Genomic DNA, 18889 nt, shown 5'->3' on the forward strand with positions numbered 1-18889 from the left:
TGCCATGTCGACTTACTCGTTTTGTTCTCACTAGCACACACAAGCTGGCAAGCAGTGTGTCTGTGCTGAGTGAGAGGTCTCCAGGGTGGCATAAGACATGCTGCAGCCCTTAGAGACCTTCCTTGGCATCAGGGCCCTTGGTACTAGAAGTACCAGTTACAAGGGACTTATCTGGATGCCAGGGTGTGCCAATTGTGGAATCAATGGTACATTTTAGGTGAAAGAACACTGGTGCTGGGGCCTGGTTAGCAGGGTCCCAGCACACTTCTCAGTCAAGTCAGCATCAGTATCAGGCAAAAAGTGCGGGGTGACTGCAACAGGGAGCCATTTCTTTACACCGAGCCTCTGTCCTCTAGAGTTCTTGGTCATTTTGGGTGCTGGGCAGTCCTCTGGAGTTGGCAGAGGTCACTGGGGGCCTATTGGTCGCTTCGCTGGTCTTTTTTGCAGGTTCTTTGAAGTAGGAGACAGGCCGGTAGGGCTTGGGCCAAAGCAGTTGTCATCTTCCTTCTTCTCTGCTGGGGATTTCAGCTTAGCAGTCCTTCTTGTAGGTGGCCAGGAATCTGGTGAGTTTGGTTCAGGGATGCCCTTAAATACAAGATTTAGGGGCATTACATGGGTCAGAGGGCAGTAACCAATGGCTGCTGTCCCTGATGGTGGCTACACCCTTCTTGTGTCCACACCCTTTGGGGAGGGAGGGCACGTTCCTATCCCTATTGGTCCCTGTCCTCCAAACCAGGATGGAGGATTTCGCAGGGGGGGAAGGAATCACTTCAGCTCTGGACATCTTAGGGGTGGTTCCAGCTGAAATGGCCACTCCTTGTTTTTCTTAAGTTTCCCACCTAACTGGCTGCCAAAAGTTAGGCTTTGTCTGGGGAGCGGGCATCTCCACTTGCTGCAGTGCCCTGGGGCACAGTAACACGAGGCCTGAGCGTTTGAGGCTCACTCACCGTCAGATGTTACAGTTCCTGCAGGGGGGAGGTGTGAAGCACCTCCACCCAGAGCAGGATTTGTTTCTGACCTTGGAGAGCACCAAGGCCCTCACCAAATGGTCAAACTTGTCTGCTAGTGGCAGGCTGGCACAGACCAGTCAGTCCTACACTAGAAGATTGTGTAAAATACAGAGGACATCTCTAAGATGCCCTCAGTATGCATTTTTTAAAAATAAATCCCACACTGGCATCCGTGTGGGTTTATTGTGCTGAGAAGTTTGATACCAAACTTCCCAGTATTCATTGAAGCCATTATGGAGCTGTGGAGTTCGAAATGTCAAACTCCCAGACCATATACTTAATATGGCCACACTGCACTTATAATGTCTAAGGATGGACTTAGACACTGTAGGGGCATACTGCTCATGCAACTATGCCCTCACCTGTGGTATAGTGCACCCTGCCTTAGGGCTGCAAGGCCTGCTAAAGGGGTGACTTACCTATGCCACAGGCAGTGTTTTGTGGCCATGGTACCCTGAGGGGGATGCCATGTCTACCTTGCCTTTTCTTCCCACCAACACACACAATCTGCAATTGCAGTGTGCATGTGTTCGGCGAGGGGGTCCCTTAGGGTGGCACAACACATGCTGCAGCCCTTAGGGACCCTCTCTGGCCACAGGGCCCTTGGTACCACTGGTACCTTTTACAAGGGACTTATCTGTGTGCCAGGGGTGTGCCAATTGTGGAAACAATGATACCTTTTTAGGGAAAGAACACTGGCGCTTGGGCTTGGTTAGCAGGATCCCAGCACACTGTCAAGTCGGGATCAATACCAGACAAAAAGTGGTGGTGGGGGAGGGGTGGGGGGGGTGTAACTGCAACAAGTACCAGTTTCCTATAACAGTGATTATCCTTAAGGGTCTCTGCTGTTCATGTTGCTGGAGGTGAAAAGGCAAGCAACCAGTTTTAGCTGCTAGGACCTCATAGGAATAAAACCACTAGAGACATGCCTGTGACAATTGAATTAGTATGTCAATGTAAAGGTTTTTTGTTTGGGCCCAAGTCTGGAAGTCTTCCTTGTTACTGGGAAGTATATTTTGTGGGTAATTTAAATACCTTGGTGCCACAATATTGGTGCCCTCAAACGGAATATCTAAGTTACTCCCGTTTAGCACCTGACCCTCAGAATGAGGAGTCCAAGCATCCATTGTGAGTTGTGTGGGAAGTGGTGGTGAGATAGTGCTATGACACACTGACTCAGTAAATAGCAGGGTTTAGTCTGCACTTTACTTTATTAAAAAAAAAAATAATACTTCATTTCACAAGTAAGTAAATAACTCAGTTAAAACAATGTGTGCTTCTTCTGGGCTCAGAAGAAGCACACATTACTGACCGCTCAGTTACTGCCTCTTAGCACTAGGTTTCTGGTAACCCTGACACCATAGTGTGTTAACCTATTGGGCTTAGTTTGGTTGATTAGGATCTTGCAGGAGTCTTCTGGTTTCCGGGTTTAGTGAGTGATTTCATTCAAAAAGGCTTCCAGATGCGTTGGGGGTATTTCCCCTTTAAATTTAAAATGCAAACCAAGCCCTCTACCAGCACAACTAGCGCACAGCCCAGCATGAAGGTAACTGATGCTCCTGGGATTACTGATGTTGATCTTGTGACCTGCAGTCTTGTCTTTGGTGTCCACTACTGGACACAACCTACAGCGGTTTTATATTAGGAAAGTCAGATCACCAACCAAGAGACCAGATGGGCTAGTGAGCTAGTAGCCATTAAGTTGGGGGCTACTGTCCCTTTTACTTAAGGATTTTGTATCCTAGAAACTACTAGTTTGATTGAGAGAGGGTACAGCACCTCTACATGCAGACAGTGAGATTGCAGATGGTGGTCACAACAAGTTTTTAGTCTGGTACAGAATCTTTTTTTAAGTTGAGCTTAGCAGCGCGCAAGCACTGCTCTTCCCAACATTTTGTAATGTATTCTGTGTGCTTTAACCACACCAATTTCAAAACCATCACTTTCATTCGTTCTTGGGTCTGCCTTTCAAAAATCTTTGTTGTTGGTAAATGCTTTTTTGTTTGTCCCACCTTGAGTCAGTGGCGATATGTTGTTTCGTCATCTTCCTTGGTTTCGGGCATCTTGCAGTTTCTTTGCGATGTCTGCGAGGGCTTTTTTAATTATTTTTTTTTTTTGCAGTTTTATGTAGCGCAAACTCGACACAAAGGTATTGGAGAGCTTTTTTTTTTTTTTTTTTGCTGTTTTATATAGCGCAAACACGATATAGCACTTTACATGAGCATCTGTTATGTTACACAAGAACACATTCATTTTTGGTAGCAAGGGGAGATTAAGTGACTTGCCTAGAATCACAGGATGTTGAGCCAGTGCCAAGATTCGAACCATGTTCTCCAGCTCCAAGGTCAGCAGCTCTGGCCCTTACGTCACACCCTTTCCCCTAGGGTGCACCTGGTGCATGTTGGGGCAGGCAGGGAATGACTCATTTTAAGGTCGAGCGTGCAAGAGCTTCAATCTGTTTTTAGTATTGTGGGTCTTTAACCATGCCCACCTCACGCCCATCAGTTTCACTCTTTCGTGGGCTTGCCTTTCAAAAATCACTTGATGTCATTGGTAATTGCTTTACATTTGTCCCATCTTGAAGCTGTTTTTTTCACACCTTGCTTTTACTGCCCGTTACATGAATTATTGCACGATTGCCAATATTCTTCAGTGTGGGTGAACTACTTTTTTGTCTCTCCCAGTTGTGCTGCATGGTGGCCACGGCGCTCACAGCGCAAACAGGCACAACAGCTGAACTCCTTTGGCGGTATTGGAGCCCTAGTCGCATTGTTTAGTTACCTAATCAGAGTCCCTTCTTGTGGCTCTCCCCCTTAAAACACTTTAAATTGGTAAATGCTTTACATAAGAAATCCTCAAAATGAAAGTGGGTCTCCCGGCACAGCGGGAGAGCCTATACTACAGTATTCCCCAGTAAAATGTCTATTCAGTCCCTATAACTGGAGTCTGCAGCCAGGTTGCAGAGCTGCCTCACCTTCACAAATTGAGAAGGGGCTCGGTCAGCCCACTCACTACCTGACCACGAGTGATGCCATACTGCTCTTGCACCATGTGCACATCCACACAGTAAGTAGTTCCGCTCTGCATGTTTTGTATCTTGTCTGTCCCTAGTTTATATGGTGCTTTTTAATTTATTTTCTTTTCCATAGTTCTGTTCCAAGATCAGAGCAGCTAGGAACCTGCAAGCTTCTTAGTTTTAGTCAGTCTGCTTGGAGAATGGCAACCACTCAAAGCTTCCACTTCTGGTCTTATGTCTTCTTTTTTTGCTGCACTAGTGGTCACATTTTATCAGTTCCCATATGTCTGCTAAAGAACAAACCAAGGTCTGAGTGGCCCAGCACTGACCACCCTCTTCTGACAGAACTAACCAGAATGATCTGCTACATTTTAAATTTCATATGCTCCTCTAGTCGTAGAGGAACATGCGTCTCTTTTGGCCAGATTTGTGGGCTTCTGAGCTCAGTCCCAAGTCACAGAAGTTGTTACTGTACCTTGATTTAATTTGTAATGCCATGAATTTTTGATTGCATAAGGGCAGGAGATTGTTTCATGTGCAGGTTTCCGTCAGAGAGGGAACACCTATAAAGAATATGGTCTGGCGATGTTTCCCACCCTTTAAGTACAGTGGTTTCAGATGAGAAGGGGGAATTGGTCGGTAAGAGTGTACTGAGCCGGTGATGCCGATCTGAACATCCTAAAGGCAAAGGGGACTCAATTTTGTGCAGTATGCACACAAGGTCCAATCAGATCCCAGCATTCATTAGTCCATTTGTGAATTGCACATCCTTAAGTGCCCCAAAGATAATGTCACAGGATCCCAGTTTTAGGGACTGGAAGTAAGGTGACCCATTAAAGTCCAGAACGACAGTTTGTAAGCCACATAGACTGCCTATGTTTGAAAAGTCAATACAAGGTATTGCCCTCTTATAGAAATAAAATATGTATCCTTGTGGACTTTCCACTCTGTTTGAAATCTGTAATAGTAATGTATATGTTTGTACCATAAGTTGCTGTAGATACGCATACTCTACATACTCCTGTCATCTAGTGTTGTTAGACTCTGACATTATAACTTGTTTTTCTTTGAAGAAAATTTTAGTCATGGCCTCCCCCACCTTCAATCGGGTTTGGACATGTCCAGCAACAGATTGATTCATTTCATGTGGCCTTTCTTTGGGCCTACATGCTCCTCTCTTCGAGACTGGCAACTCTGATGATAATCACCGCAAGATAGACTTATATTTGACAGTTCTGCTGACAGGACACCATTTGACTCCTGCAGATTGAAACTACTTTGCTTCAAAGCCCCGAGAGCCGAAGTCCCAGTCCCCAACTCAGTCGAGTCTTTATCTCAGGAAGGGGACAATGGAACGCATACTCTCCCAATTTTACCCAAACTACAACACAGAATATCTGTTGTGGGAGAAGCTTTGCGAGCACTTAAAAATGCAACAGCCATCCTCCTTGGAGATGCCTGAAATTTTCAGAGATCAGGACTAGACCCGCTCGGCATTGAGGTGGAAGAGGTAGGATCTCAGTAGCCCAAGCAAAGCCCAGCCTTGAGGTGTTGTCCTCGAGCAGTTCTGAGGAAGATCAGGACTGGGCACCTTCTGCATCAGCACCAACAGGACAACTCAGAGGTTTGTAATTAGCACTGTAGCACAAAGCCAAGTGGTGAAACCCCTCTTTTTAAAAGTGTCCCCCTACACTGAGGCAGAGCACAACTCCCTCAGGGAGCCTGTCATTGCTCCCGAACAGGGCTGAAGGAGGGCATCAAGGAAGGATTTATGCTGCCCTCTGGCCTTGCTCAACAGTGAGAGAAGGCTTCCCTAACATTCCCTTGCTGTCCACAGCTACCACCACTCCCAAGGCTTTCAGAGCCATAAACAGTGATGCAAGTGTTTCAGAGTGCTAAGTTGATGCAGAGATCTGAGGCTTCTCATCCTGTCCTAGAAAGACTGGCAGAATAACTCTGCTCCAGAGAGAAGCAGTTTGACAGATTTCAGTTAAACAGCCCCAAGGAAAACCATAATCGTCGCTGCCCCTGATTTTCAAGAAACTGAAGCTAACTTTCAGGGTGGAGTTAGCCTTCTTTGCACCATGACACCCATTGGCCAAGAGGCATAAGAACATGACCCCCCCCCCCCCCACCACCAATCCTCCCACATCCAGACAGTTACTTCCGCCATGTCCATACTCTTCCCCTTCTGATGGATACAACTACCTGTGGATTCCTCACCTAATGAATACTCCCATGGCGCCAGCATTCGACGGAAATCTTCTTACTAGTCTCTGCACGTCGACGTCACTCTAGCCCACGCGACGCCGTCTGACGTCATACAGGCAATAAGAGGTCCTCGACGACGTGCGGACGTCAGTTCCCTTTTTTCCGTGCATTCGAAACAGTTATCTTCGAGGGAGCAACTGTTACTTTTGTGGTTACAGTGTATTTTTGCTGCGTAGTCTTTCGCTGTGGTAATAATGTCGCAGAGAAAGTCTGGATTCAAGCCTTGTCGTGAGTGTGGAGGCAAGATGTCGGTGACGGATCCTCATTCAGATTGCCTTTGGTGTTTGAGCTCCGACCACGACGTCTCGACTTGTGATTCATGCCAGCACATGAATCCAAAGGCCCTCAAGGAACGTGAGGCGAAGCTGTTTATGGCGAAATCGAAGGAGAAGCATCACAAGAAGTCTTCTTCTCCAAGACATCGGCGTCATCGAGACTCCCGGCGCCGTAGAGAATCTCGGCGTCATTCGAAGGAGACTCGTTCCAGGTCTTCGGATCGGCGCCGAAGGACATGGGAGATCAGTCCCACGGTTACGCCGCATCCTTCGACGCTGTTGCCCTCTCCGGCGTCTCCAACTTCACCTGGACAGGTGTCGGTGATTGAGGTATTGGAGCCTCAGGTGTTTTCTCCGGTGTTGCAGACGTCGAGGCCGGCGTCGGGGTCGCCTCCGAGACAGGCACCCCAGTATCCGGCTTTTCCCACCCCTGGAGCCGATAGTTCCGCATTCTTGAATGCAATGTATGCCATCTTCCAACAGATGGCTCCAGGGGGTGCTCCGGCTGGGCCTTTGGCCTTTTCATTGGGTGATCCTGCGCCTCTTCGGCCGGCACCCTTTATGCCCTTTCTCCCTTTTGGGAACGTGGGCTCGGCGCCGGTGGGCGCTCCGGTGGCTTCAGAGGGATTGGCCCCGGGGATTTCCATCCCGTCGACGTCTGGGATTTCGGCCTGTGACTCCGATGGGTCCATCTGCTTCAACTGCTCTTTTGTCGGCGCCGAAGTTACCCGCGTATTGAACAACGGCTTCATTCGAGGAGACGTGCTCTCCGTGTATTAGAGGAGCAGGAGTACCAACGAGCCCTGGAGGAAGGAGAGCTAGAGGACTCTGGTGATGGGCTGCGTGGTCTGGAGTCGGCCAGTGGGCTGGACACTTCCCCTGAGTGGGATCTTTCGTCCCCGGGAGAATACACTGATGAGGCTGCTTCCTTTCATGCAGTGGTACGGAAGGCAGCTAGTTTTTTGCATCTGCCTTTGCCGGTGGTGGAGGCTAAACAAAACCTTCTAACAGAGGTGCTACATCCGGCCTCAGCTGCGGCGGAGCCTCTTTTGCCATTTAATGACGCTCTGCTGGATCCGGTGTTAGAGGTGTGGAAGAGGCCGGCATCTTCCCCAGCAGTTCACAGAGCCGTGGCCAGGAGGTATCGGGCGGCTCCGACTGACCCTGGTTTTCTGTCTAGGCACCCTACGCCAGAGAGCTTGGTGGTGCAGGCCTCCTGTTCATCTAAGTCAGCGCCTGGTTCTTTCCCGACGGTGCCTGGGGACAGAGATTCAAAGAAACTAGAGGCGCAGTCCAAGAAGATTTTTTCGTCCTGCAGTCTGGCGTTGAAGGCCACCAACGCAACCTGTATCCTGGGGAGGTATATTCATGCTCTGATGGATGACATTTCCTCATCATTTACAGAGCTTCCCCAGGGTCTTTTGGATGTTGTTTCAAATGCCCAGGCTGCTGCGACCCAGATTATCCAGACGGGACTGGATACGACCGACTCGGTAGCCAGAGCAATGGGCACAACTGTGGTGGCAAGGAGACAGGCCTGGCTCCGTAACTCGGGCTTTTCTGCGGATGTACAGTCCACATTGTTGGATCTCCCGTTTGATGGGGACAAACTGTTTGGAGCCAAGGCTGATTCGGCCTTGGAACGTTTTAAGGAGAGCAGGGCCACGGCTAAGTCGTTAGGGCTCCAAGCTCCTTCTTCCATGGCCTCTTCCAGATTTTTCAGGAGGTTTCGTGGATTTGGGCGTGGCTCTTCCTCCTCTTCCTTTCGGGGAAGATATCAGCAACCTGCCTCTTCCCATCCCTATAGATCTTTTAGGGGGTGAGGTAGGGTCCGCACCAGAGGAGCCTCTCAGCAGCACTCTGCCTCTTCCTCATCCTCTGGCGGGGTGCAGCAGGGGAAGCAGCCTTAGGCTTCCACCATTTCCCACTCACTCCTCTCCTGTAGGGGGAAGATTACAGCATTTTCTCACCAAATGGAAGACTGTTACAACGGACACTTGGGTTCTCAGTATTGTGGGAAAAGGCTACACCCTTCCCTTTCGGGAGTTCCCGCCCCTCATCCCGCCCCGCCCTTCTTATTGTTCAGAAGAACACCTCCTGTTGCTAGAACAGGAGGTACAAGCCCTCCTTTCAAAGGGCGCGGTGGAGTTGGTCCCAGAGCAGGAAAGGGGTCGAGGATGTTACTCAAGGTATTTCCTGATTCCCAAGAAGGATGGTCGTTTGAGACCAATCCTGGACCTGAGGATCTTGAATTGGTTCCTCAAGCAGGAAAAGTTCAAGATGCTGACCCTAGCACAGGTGCTTTTGGCGTTGAACAAGGAAGACTGGATGGTGTCTGTCGACTTGCAGGATGCTTACTTTCATATCCCGATACTCGAGTCACACAGGAAGTATCTCCGGTTTGTGGTGGGATCGCAGCACTATCAGTTTGCGGTCCTTCCGTTTGGTCTTACTTCAGCACCTCGAGTCTTCACGAAGGTGATGTCGGTGGTTGCGGCAGAACTCAGAAGGAAGGGGATAGCAGTATTCCCTTATTTGGACGACTGGTTGATCAAAGCCAAGTCCCCGGAGCTTGTGTCGCATCATCTGCAGTCAACAACCCAGTTGTTGTTCGACCTGGGTTTTTCGGTGAACGAGCCCAAATCTCACCTAGAGCCCTCTCAGCGCCTCCTGTTCATAGGGGCAGTACTGGATACAACATTGGGTCGGGCCTTTCCTCCGCCTCAGCGGATTCAAGATATTCAGGATTTGGTTCCAATGTTTCGAAATCGAGCGGTAGTTCCAGTCCTCAAGGTCCTTCGTCTGCTCGGTCTGTTTGCCTCCTGCATTCTGTTGGTCACGCATGCTCGCTGGCACATGAGGGCTCTTCAGTGGTGCCTCCGAAGGCAGTGGTCTCAACACAAAGGGGATCTAGAGGGTACTGTCAAGATCTCCAGAGATGCTGCTGTGGATTTGAAGTGGTGGATTGCAAGCAACAATCTTTCACAAGGAAAGCCGTTCCAGCAGTTGCCACCAGTGGCCACAGTCATAACGGATGCTTCCACTCTAGGGTGGGGAGCTCATCTGGGGGATCTGGAGATCAAAGGTGTAGGAAGTTGGCTCTGTATGTGCTATTTCAAAGTAAGGAATAGCATGCACAGAGTCCAAGGGTTCCCCTTAGAGGTAAAATAGTGGTAAAAATAGATAATACTAATGCTCTATTTTGTGGTAGTGTGGTCGAGCAGTAGGCTTATCCAAGGAGTAGTGTTAAGCATTTGTTGTACATACACATAGACAATAAATGAGGTACACACACTCAGAGACAAATCCAGCCAATAGGTTTTTGTATAGAAAAATATCTTTTCTTAGTTTATTTTAAGAACCACAGGTTCAAATTCTACATGTAATATCTCATTCGAAAGGTATTGCAGGTAAGTACTTTAGGAACTTTAAAGCATAAAAATTGCATGTATACTTTACAAGTTATTGACAAATAGCTGTTTTAAAAGTGGACACTTAGTGCAATTTTCACAGTTCCTGGGGGAGGTAAGTTTTTTTGTTAGTTTTACCAGGTAAGTAAGACACTTGCAGGGTTCAGTTCTTGGTCCAAGGTAGCCCACCGTTGGGGGTTCAGAGCAACCCCAAAGTCACCACACCAGCAGCTCAGGGCCGGTCAGGGGCAGAGTTCAAAGTGGTGCCCAAAACACATAGGCTAGAATGGAGAGAAGGGGGTGCCCCGGTTCCGGTCTGCTTGCAGGTAAGTACCCGCGTCTTCGGAGGGCAGACCAGGGGGGTTTTGTAGGGCACCGGGGTGGACACAAGCCCACACAGAAATTTCACCCTCAGCGGCGCGGGGGCGGCCGGGTGCAGTGTAGAAACAAGCGTCGGGTTCGCAATGTTAGTCTATGAGAGATCTCGGGATCTCTTCAGCGCTGCAGGCAGGCAAGGGGGGGGTTCCTCGGGGAAACCTCCACTTGGGCAAGGGAGAGGGACTCCTGGGGGTCACTTCTCCAGTGAAAGTCCGGTCCTTCAGGTCCTGGGGGCTGCGGGTGCAGGGTCTCTCCCAGGCGTCGGGACTTAGGATTCAAAGAGTCGCGGTCAGGGGAAGCCTTGGGATTCCCTCTGCAGGCGGCGCTGTGGGGGCTCAGGGGGGACAGGTTTTGGTACTCAGTCGGAGAGTAGTCCGGGGGTCCTCCCTGAGGTGTTGGTTCTCCACCAGCCGAGTCGGGGTCGCCGGGTGCAGTGTTGCAAGTCTCACGCTTCTTGCGGGGAGCTTGCAGGGTTCTTTCAAGGCTGCTGGAAACAAAGTTGCAGCCTTTCTTGGAGCAGGTCCGCTGTCCTCGGGAGTTTCTTGTCTTTTCGAAGCAGGGGCAGTCCTCAGAGGATGTCGAGGTCGCTGGTCCCTTTGGAAGGCGTCGCTGGAGCAGGATCTTTGGAAGGCAGGAGACAGGCCGGTGAGTTTCTGGAGCCAAGGCAGTAGTCGTCTTCTGGTCTTCCTCTGCAGGGGTTTTCAGCTAGGCAGTCCTTCTTCTTGTAGTTGCAGGAATCTAATTTTCTAGGGTTCAGGGCAGCCCTTAAATACTAAATTTAAGGGCGTGTTTAGGTCTGGGGGGTTAGTAGCCAATGGCTACTAGCCCTGAGGGTGGGTACACCCTCTTTGTGCCTCCTCCCAAGGGGAGGGGGTCACAATCCTAACCCTATTGGGGGAATCCTCCATCTGCAAGATGGAGGATTTCTAAAAGTCAGAGCCACCTCAGCTCAGGACACCTTAGGGGCTGTCCTGACTGGCCAGTGACTCCTCCTTGTTGCTTTCTTTGTTCCCTCCAGCCTTGCCGCCAAAAGTGGGGGCCGTGGCCGGAGGGGGCGGGCAACTCCACTAAGCTGGAGTGCCCTGCTGGGCTGTGACAAAGGGGTGAGCCTTTGAGGCTCACCGCCAGGTGTCACAGCTCCTGCCTGGGGGAGGTGTTAGCATCTCCACCCAGTGCAGGCTTTGTTACTGGCCTCAGAGTGACAAAGGCACTCTCCCCATGGGGCCAGCAACATGTCTCTGGTGTGGCAGGCTGCTGGAACTAGTCGGCCTACACAGACAGTCGGTTAAGTTTCAGGGGGCACCTCTAAGGTGCCCTCTGTGGTGTATTTTACAATAAAATGTACACTGTCATCAGTGTGCATTTATTGTGCTGAGAAGTTTGATACCAAACTTCCCAGTTTTCAGTGTAGCCATTATGGTGCTGTGGAGTTCGTGTTTGACAGACTCCCAGACCATATACTCTTATGGCTACCCTGCACTTACAATGTCTAAGGTTTTGTTTAGACACTGTAGGGGTACCATGCTCATGCACTGGTACCCTCACCTATGGTATAGTGCACCCTGCCTTAGGGCTGTAAGGCCTGCTAGAGGGGTGTCTTACCTATACTGCATAGGCAGTGAGAGGCTGGCATGGCACCCTGAGGGGAGTGCCATGTCGACTTACTCGTTTTGTCCTCACTAGCACACACAAGCTGGCAAGCAGTGTGTCTGTGCTGAGTGAGAGGTCTCCAGGGTGGCATAAGACATGCTGCAGCCCTTAGAGACCTTCCTTGGCATCAGGGCCCTTGGTACTAGAAGTACCAGTTACAAGGGACTTATCTGGATGCCAGGGTCTGCCAATTGTGGATACAAAAGTACAGGTTAGGGAAAGAACACTGGTGCTGGGGCCTGGTTAGCAGGCCTCAGCACACTTTCAATTGTAAACATAGCATCAGCAAAGGCAAAAAGTCAGGGGGCAACCATGCCAAGGAGGCATTTCCTTACACAACCCCCCCCCCCCAAACGAAAGAGGATGAGACTAACCTTTCCCAAGAGAGTCTTCATTTTCTAAGTGGAAGAACCTGGAAAGGCCATCTGCATTGGCATGGGCAGTCCCAGGTCTGTGTTCCACTATAAAGTCCATTCCCTGTAGGGAGATGGACCACCTCAACAGTTTAGGATTTTCACCTTTCATTTGCATCAGCCATTTGAGAGGTCTGTGGTCAGTTTGAACTAGGAAGTGAGTCCCAAAGAGGTATGGTCTCAGCTTCTTCAGGGACCAAACCACAGCAAAGGCCTCCCTCTCAATGGCACTCCAACGCTGCTCCCTGGGGAGTAACCTCCTGCTAATGAAAGCAACAGGCTGGTCAAGGCCATCATCATTTGTTTGGGACAAAACTGCCCCTATCCCATGTTCAGAGGCATCAGTCTGCACAATGAACTGCTTAGAATAATCTGGAGCTTTTAGAACTGGTGCTGAGCACATTGCTTGTTTCAGGGTGTCAAAGGCCTGTTGGCATTCCACAGTCCAGTTCACTTTCTTGGGCATTTTCTTGGAGGTGAGTTCAGTGAGGGCTGTCACAATGGATCCATATCCCTTCACAAACCTCCTGTAATACCCAGTCAAGCCAAGGAATGCCCTGACTTGAGTCTGGGTTTTTGGAGCTACCCAGTCCAGAATAGTCTGGATCTTGGGTTGGAGTGGCTGAACTTGGCCTCCACCTACAAGGTGGCCCAAGTAAACCACAGTTCCCTGCCCTATCTGGCATTTGGATGCCTTGATAGAGAGGCCTGCAGATTGCAGAGCCTTCAAAACCTTCTTCAGGTGGACCAGGTGATCCTGCCAGGTGGAGCTAAAGACAGCAATATCATCAAGATAAGCTGTGCTAAAGGACTCCAAGCCAGCAAGGACTTGATTCACCAACCTTTGGAAGGTGGCAGGGGCATTCTTTAAACCAAAGGGCATAACCGTAAACTGATAATGCCCATCAGGTGTGGAGAATGCTGTTTTCTCTTTTGCTCCAGGTGCCATTTTTATTTGCCAGTACCCTGCTGTCAAGTCAAAGGTACTTAGGAATTTGGCAGCACCTAATTTATCTATGAGCTCATCAGCTCTAGGAATTGGATGAGCATCTGTCTTGGTGACAGAATTGAGCCCTCTGTAGTCCACACAAAACCTCATCTCTTTCTTTCCATCTTTGGTGTGAGGTTTGGGGACTAAGACCACTGGGCTAGCCCAGGGGCTGTCAGAGCGCTCAATTACTCCCAATTCCAGCATCTTGTGGACTTCCACCTTGATGCTTTCCTTAACATGGTCAGACTGTCTAAAGATTTTGTTTTTGACAGGCATGCTGTCTCCTGTGTCCACATCATGGGTACACAGGTGTGTCTGACCAGGGGTTAAGGAGAAGAGTTCAGGAAACTGTTGTAGGACTCTCCTACAATCAGCTTGCTGTTGGCCAGAGAGGGTGTCTGAGTAGATCACTCCATCTACTGAGCCATCTTTTGGGTCTGATGACAGAAGATCAGGGAGAGGTTCACTCTCTGCCTCCTGATCCTCATCTGTTACCATTAACAGATTTACATCAGCCCTGTCATGGAAGAGTTTAAGGCGGTTCACATGGATCACCCTCTTGGGGCTCCTGCTTGTGCCCAGGTCCACCAGGTAGGTGACCTGACTCTTCCTTTCTAGCACTGGGTAAGGGCCACTCCATTTGTCCTGGAGTGCCCTGGGAGCCACAGGCTCCAGAACCCAGACTTTCTGCCCTGGTTGGAACTCAACCAGTGCAGCCTTTTGGTCATACCAAAACTTCTGGAGCTGTTGGCTGGCCTCAAGGTTTTTGGTTGCCTTTTCCATGTACTCTGCCATTCTAGAGCGAAGGCCAAGTACATAGTCCACTATGTCTTGTTTAGGCTCATGAAGAGGTCTCTCCCAGCCTTCTTTAACAAGAGCAAGTGGTCCCCTTAGAGGATGACCAAACAGAAGTTCAAAGGGTGAGAATCCTACTCCCTTCTGTGGCACCTCCCTGTAAGCGAAAAGCAGACATGGCAGGAGGACATCCCATCTCCTTTTGAGCTTTTCTGGGAGCCCCATGATCATGCCTTTTAATGTCTTGTTGAATCTCTCAACTAAGCCATTAGTTTGTGGATGGTATGGTGTAGTGAATTTGTAAGTCACTCCACACTCATTCCACATGTGTTTTAGGTATGCTGACATGAAGTTGGTACCTCTGTCAGACACCACCTCCTTAGGGAAACCCACTCTGGTAAAGATACCAATGAGGGCCTTGGCTACTGCAGGGGCAGTAGTCGACCTAAGGGGAATAGCTTCAGGATACCTAGTAGCATGATCCACTACTACTAGGATGTACATATTTCCTGAGGCTGTGGGAGGTTCCAGTGGACCAACTATGTCCACACCCACTCTTTCAAAGGGGACCCCCACCACTGGAAGTGGAATGAGGGGGGCCTTTGGGTGCCCACCTGTCTTACCACTGGATTGACAGGTGGGGCAGGAGAGGCAAAACTCCTTAACCTTCTGGGACATATTGGGCCAGTAGAAGTGGTTGACTAACCTCTCCCACGTCTTGGTTTGTCCCAAATGCCCAGCAAGGGGAATATCATGGGCTAAGGTCAGAATAAACTCTCTGAACGACTGAGGCACTACCACTCTCCTAGTGGCACCAGGTTTGGGGTCTCTGGCCTCAGTGTACAGGAGTCCATCTTCCCAATAGACCCTATGTGTTCCATTTTTCTTGCCCTTGGACTCTTCAGCAGCTTGCTGCCTAAGGCCTTCAAGAGAGGGACAGGTTTCTTGTCCCTTACACAGCTCCTCCCTTGAGGGTCCCCCTGGGCCTAAGAGCTCAACCTGATAAGGTTCAAGTTCCAAAGGCTCAGTTCCCTCAGAGGGCAGAACTTCTTCCTGAGAAGAGAGGTTCTCTTTTTCTGACTGTGTTGCAGTTGGTTTCCCAACTGACTTTCCTTTTCTCTTGGTAGGCTGGGCCATTTTTCCAGACTCCAGCTCTACTTTTTCACCCTGTGCCTTGCATTGTGCTCTTGTTTTTACACACACCAGTTCAGGGATACCCAGCATGGCTGCATGGGTTTTTAGTTCTACCTCAGCCCATGCTGAGGACTCCAGGTCATTTCCAAGCAGACAGTCTACTGGGATGTTTGAGGAGACCACCACCTGTTTCAGGCCATTGACCCCTCCCCATTCTAAAGTTACCATTGCCATGGGATGTGCTTTAGTTTGATTGTCAGCATTGGTGACTGTATAAGTTTTTCCAGTCAGGTATTGGCCAGGGGAAACCAGTTTTTCTGTCACCATGGTGACACTGGCACCTGTATCCCTCAGGCCCTCAACACTTGTCCCATTAATAAAGAGCTGCTACCTGTATTTTTGCATGTTAGGCGGCCAGGCAGCTAGTGTGGCTAAATCCACCCCACCCTCAGAGACTAGAGTAGCTTCAGTGTGGACCCTGATTTGCTCTGGGCACACTGTTGATCCCACTTGGAGACTAGCCATTCCAGTGTTACCTGGATTGGAGTTTGGAGTGGAACTTTTCTTGGGACAGGCCTTGTCTCCAGTTTGGTGTCCAGACTGACTACAGTTTCGACACCAGGCCTTTTTGGGATCAAAGTTTTTACCCTTGTACCCAGGATTGGTTTGTGAAGAGGCTCTGGGCCCACCCTCCTGTGCAGGTTTTTGGGGGCCTGTAGAAGACTCGTTACTATTTTTAGTTTTGGCTGTCTCACCACCTTTCCCCTGGGGAGGTTTTGTGACCCCTTTCTTTTGGTCACCCCCTGTGGAAGTTTTGGACACCCTAGTCTTGACCCAATGGTCCGCCTTCTTTCCCAATTCTTGGGGAGAAATTGGTCCTAGGTCTACCAGATGCTGATGCAGTTTATCATTGAAACAATTACTTAACAGGTGTTCTTTCACAAATAAATTGTACAGCCCATCATAATTACTTACACCACTGCCTTGAATCCAACCATCTAGTGTTTTCACTGAGTAGTCTACAAAGTCAACCCAGGTCTGGCTCGAGGATTTTTGAGCCCCCCTGAATCTAATCCTATACTCCTCAGTGGAGAATCCAAAGCCCTCAATCAGGGTACCCTTCATGAGGTCATAAGATTCTGCATCTTGTCCAGAGAGTGTGAGGAGTCTATCCCTACACTTTCCTGTGAACATTTCCCAAAGGAGAGCACCCCAGTGAGATCTGTTCACTTTTCTGGTTACACAAGCCCTCTCAAAAGCTGTGAACCATTTGGTGATGTCATCACCATCTTCATATTTAGTTACAATCCCTTTAGGGATTTTCAACATGTCAGGAGAATCTCTGACCCTAATTATGTTGCTGCCACCATTGATGGGTCCTAGGCCCATCTCTTGTCTTTCCCTCTCTATGGCTAGGATCTGTCTTTCCAAAGCCAATCTTTTGGCCATCCTGGCTAACTGGATGTCCTCTTCACTGGGGTTATCCTCAGTGATTTCAGAGGTGTTGGTCTCTCCTGTGAGGGAACCAGCATCTCTGACTATTATTTTTGGAGTCAGGGTTTGAGGGACCCTGTTCTCCCTAGATAGGACTGGTAGGGGGGAATTTTCCTCCAAGTCACTATCTTCATCCTCTGTGTTGCCATCCTCAGAGGGGTTGGCCTTTTCAAACTCTGCCAAAAGCTCCTGGAGCTGTATTTTGGTAGGTTTGGGGCCCATTGTTATTTTCTTTATTTTACAGAGTGACCTTAGCTCCCTCATCTTAAGATGGAGGTAAGGTGTGGTGTCGAGTTCCACCACAGTCACATCTGTGCTAGACATTTTGCTTCTAAAAGTTGGAATACTTTTTAAGAATCTACAACTGGTTCTAGAATCTAATTCAAACTTTTACAAACTTTTAAACTCTAAAAGAAATGCTAAACAGGATCTAACACAAGGCCCTAGCAGGTCTTTTAAGAATTTAGAAAACTTTTCAAATTGCAAAAATCAATTTCTAATGACAATTTTGGAATTTGTCGTGTGATCAGGTATTGGCTGAGTAGTCCAGCAAATGCAAAGTCTTGTACCCCACCGCTGATCCACCAATGTAGGAAGTTGGCTCTGTATGTGCTATTTCAAAGTAAGGAATAGCATGCACAGAGTCCAAGGGTTCCCCTTAGAGGTAAAATAGTGGTAAAAATAGATAATACTAATGCTCTATTTTGTGGTAGTGTGGTCGAGCAGTAGGCTTATCCAAGGAGTAGTGTTAAGCATTTGTTGTACATACACATAGACAATAAATGAGGTACACACACTCAGACAAATCCAGCCAATAGGTTTTTGTATAGAAAAATATCTTTTCTTCGTTTATTTTAAGAACCACAGGTTCAAATTCTACATGTAATATCTCATTCGAAAGGTATTGCAGGTAAGTACTTTAGGAACTTTAAAGCATAAAAATTGCATGTATACTTTACAAGTTATTGACAAATAGCTGTTTTAAAAGTGGACACTTAGTGCAATTTTCACAGTTCCTGGGGGAGGTAAGTTTTTGTTAGTTTTACCAGGTAAGTAAGACACTTGCAGGGTTCAGTTCTTGGTCCAAGGTAGCCCACCGTTGGGGGTTCAGAGCAACCCCAAAGTCACCACACCAGCAGCTCAGGGCCGGTCAGGTGCAGAGTTCAAAGTGGTGCCCAAAACACATAGGCTAGAATGGAGAGAAGGGGGTGCCCCGGTTCCGGTCTGCTTGCAGGTAAGTACCCGCGTCTTCGGAGGGCAGACCAGGGGGGTTTTGTAGGGCACCGGGGGGGACACAAGCCCACACAGAAATTTCACCCTCAGCGGCGCGGGGGCGGCCGGGTGCAGTGTAGAAACAAGCGTCGGGTTCGCAATGTTAGTCTATGAGAGATCTCGGGATCTCTTCAGCGCTGCAGGCAGGCAAGGGGGGGGGTTCCTCGGGGAAACCTCCACTTGGGCAAGGGAGAGGGACTCCTGGGGGTCACTTCTCCAGTGAAAGTCCGGTCCTTCAGGTCCTGGGGGCTGCGGGTGCAGGGTCTCTCCCAGGCGTCGGGACTTAGGATTCAAAGAGTCGCGGTCAGGGGAAGCCTCGGGATTCCCTCTGCAGGCGGCGCTGTGGGGGCTCAGGGGGGACAGGTTTTGGTACTCACAGTCGGAGAGTAGTCCGGGGGTCCTCCCTGAGGTGTTGGTTCTCCACCAGCCGAGTCGGGGTCGCCGGGTGCAGTGTTGCAAGTCTCACGCTTCTTGCGGGGAGCTTGCAGGGTTCTTTCAAGGCTGCTGGAAACAAAGTTGCAGCCTTTCTTGGAGCAGGTCCGCTGTCCTCGGGAGTTTCTTGTCTTTTCGAAGCAGGGGCAGTCCTCAGAGGATGTCGAGGTCGCTGGTCCCTTTGGAAGGCGTCGCTGGAGCAGGATCTTTGGAAGGCAGGAGACAGGCCGGTGAGTTTCTGGAGCCAAGGCAGTAGTCGTCTTCTGGTCTTCCTCTGCAGGGGTTTTCAGCTAGGCAGTCCTTCTTCTTGTAGTTGCAGGAATCTAATTTTCTAGGGTTCAGGGCAGC

At 49.4% G+C, this 18889-nt stretch overlaps 1 protein-coding gene across 3 annotated transcripts in view; it reads left to right on the forward strand.

The window, feature by feature from the left end:
- The window catches only part of WDR26 (WD repeat domain 26), a 569671-nt gene that overhangs the window by 66793 nt on the left and 483989 nt on the right, over positions 1-18889 (forward strand). The window lies entirely within an intron of this gene.

Source organism: Pleurodeles waltl, chromosome 5 (genome assembly GCF_031143425.1).
Source record: "Pleurodeles waltl isolate 20211129_DDA chromosome 5, aPleWal1.hap1.20221129, whole genome shotgun sequence".
NCBI classification, from domain to species: domain Eukaryota; kingdom Metazoa; phylum Chordata; class Amphibia; order Caudata; family Salamandridae; genus Pleurodeles; species Pleurodeles waltl.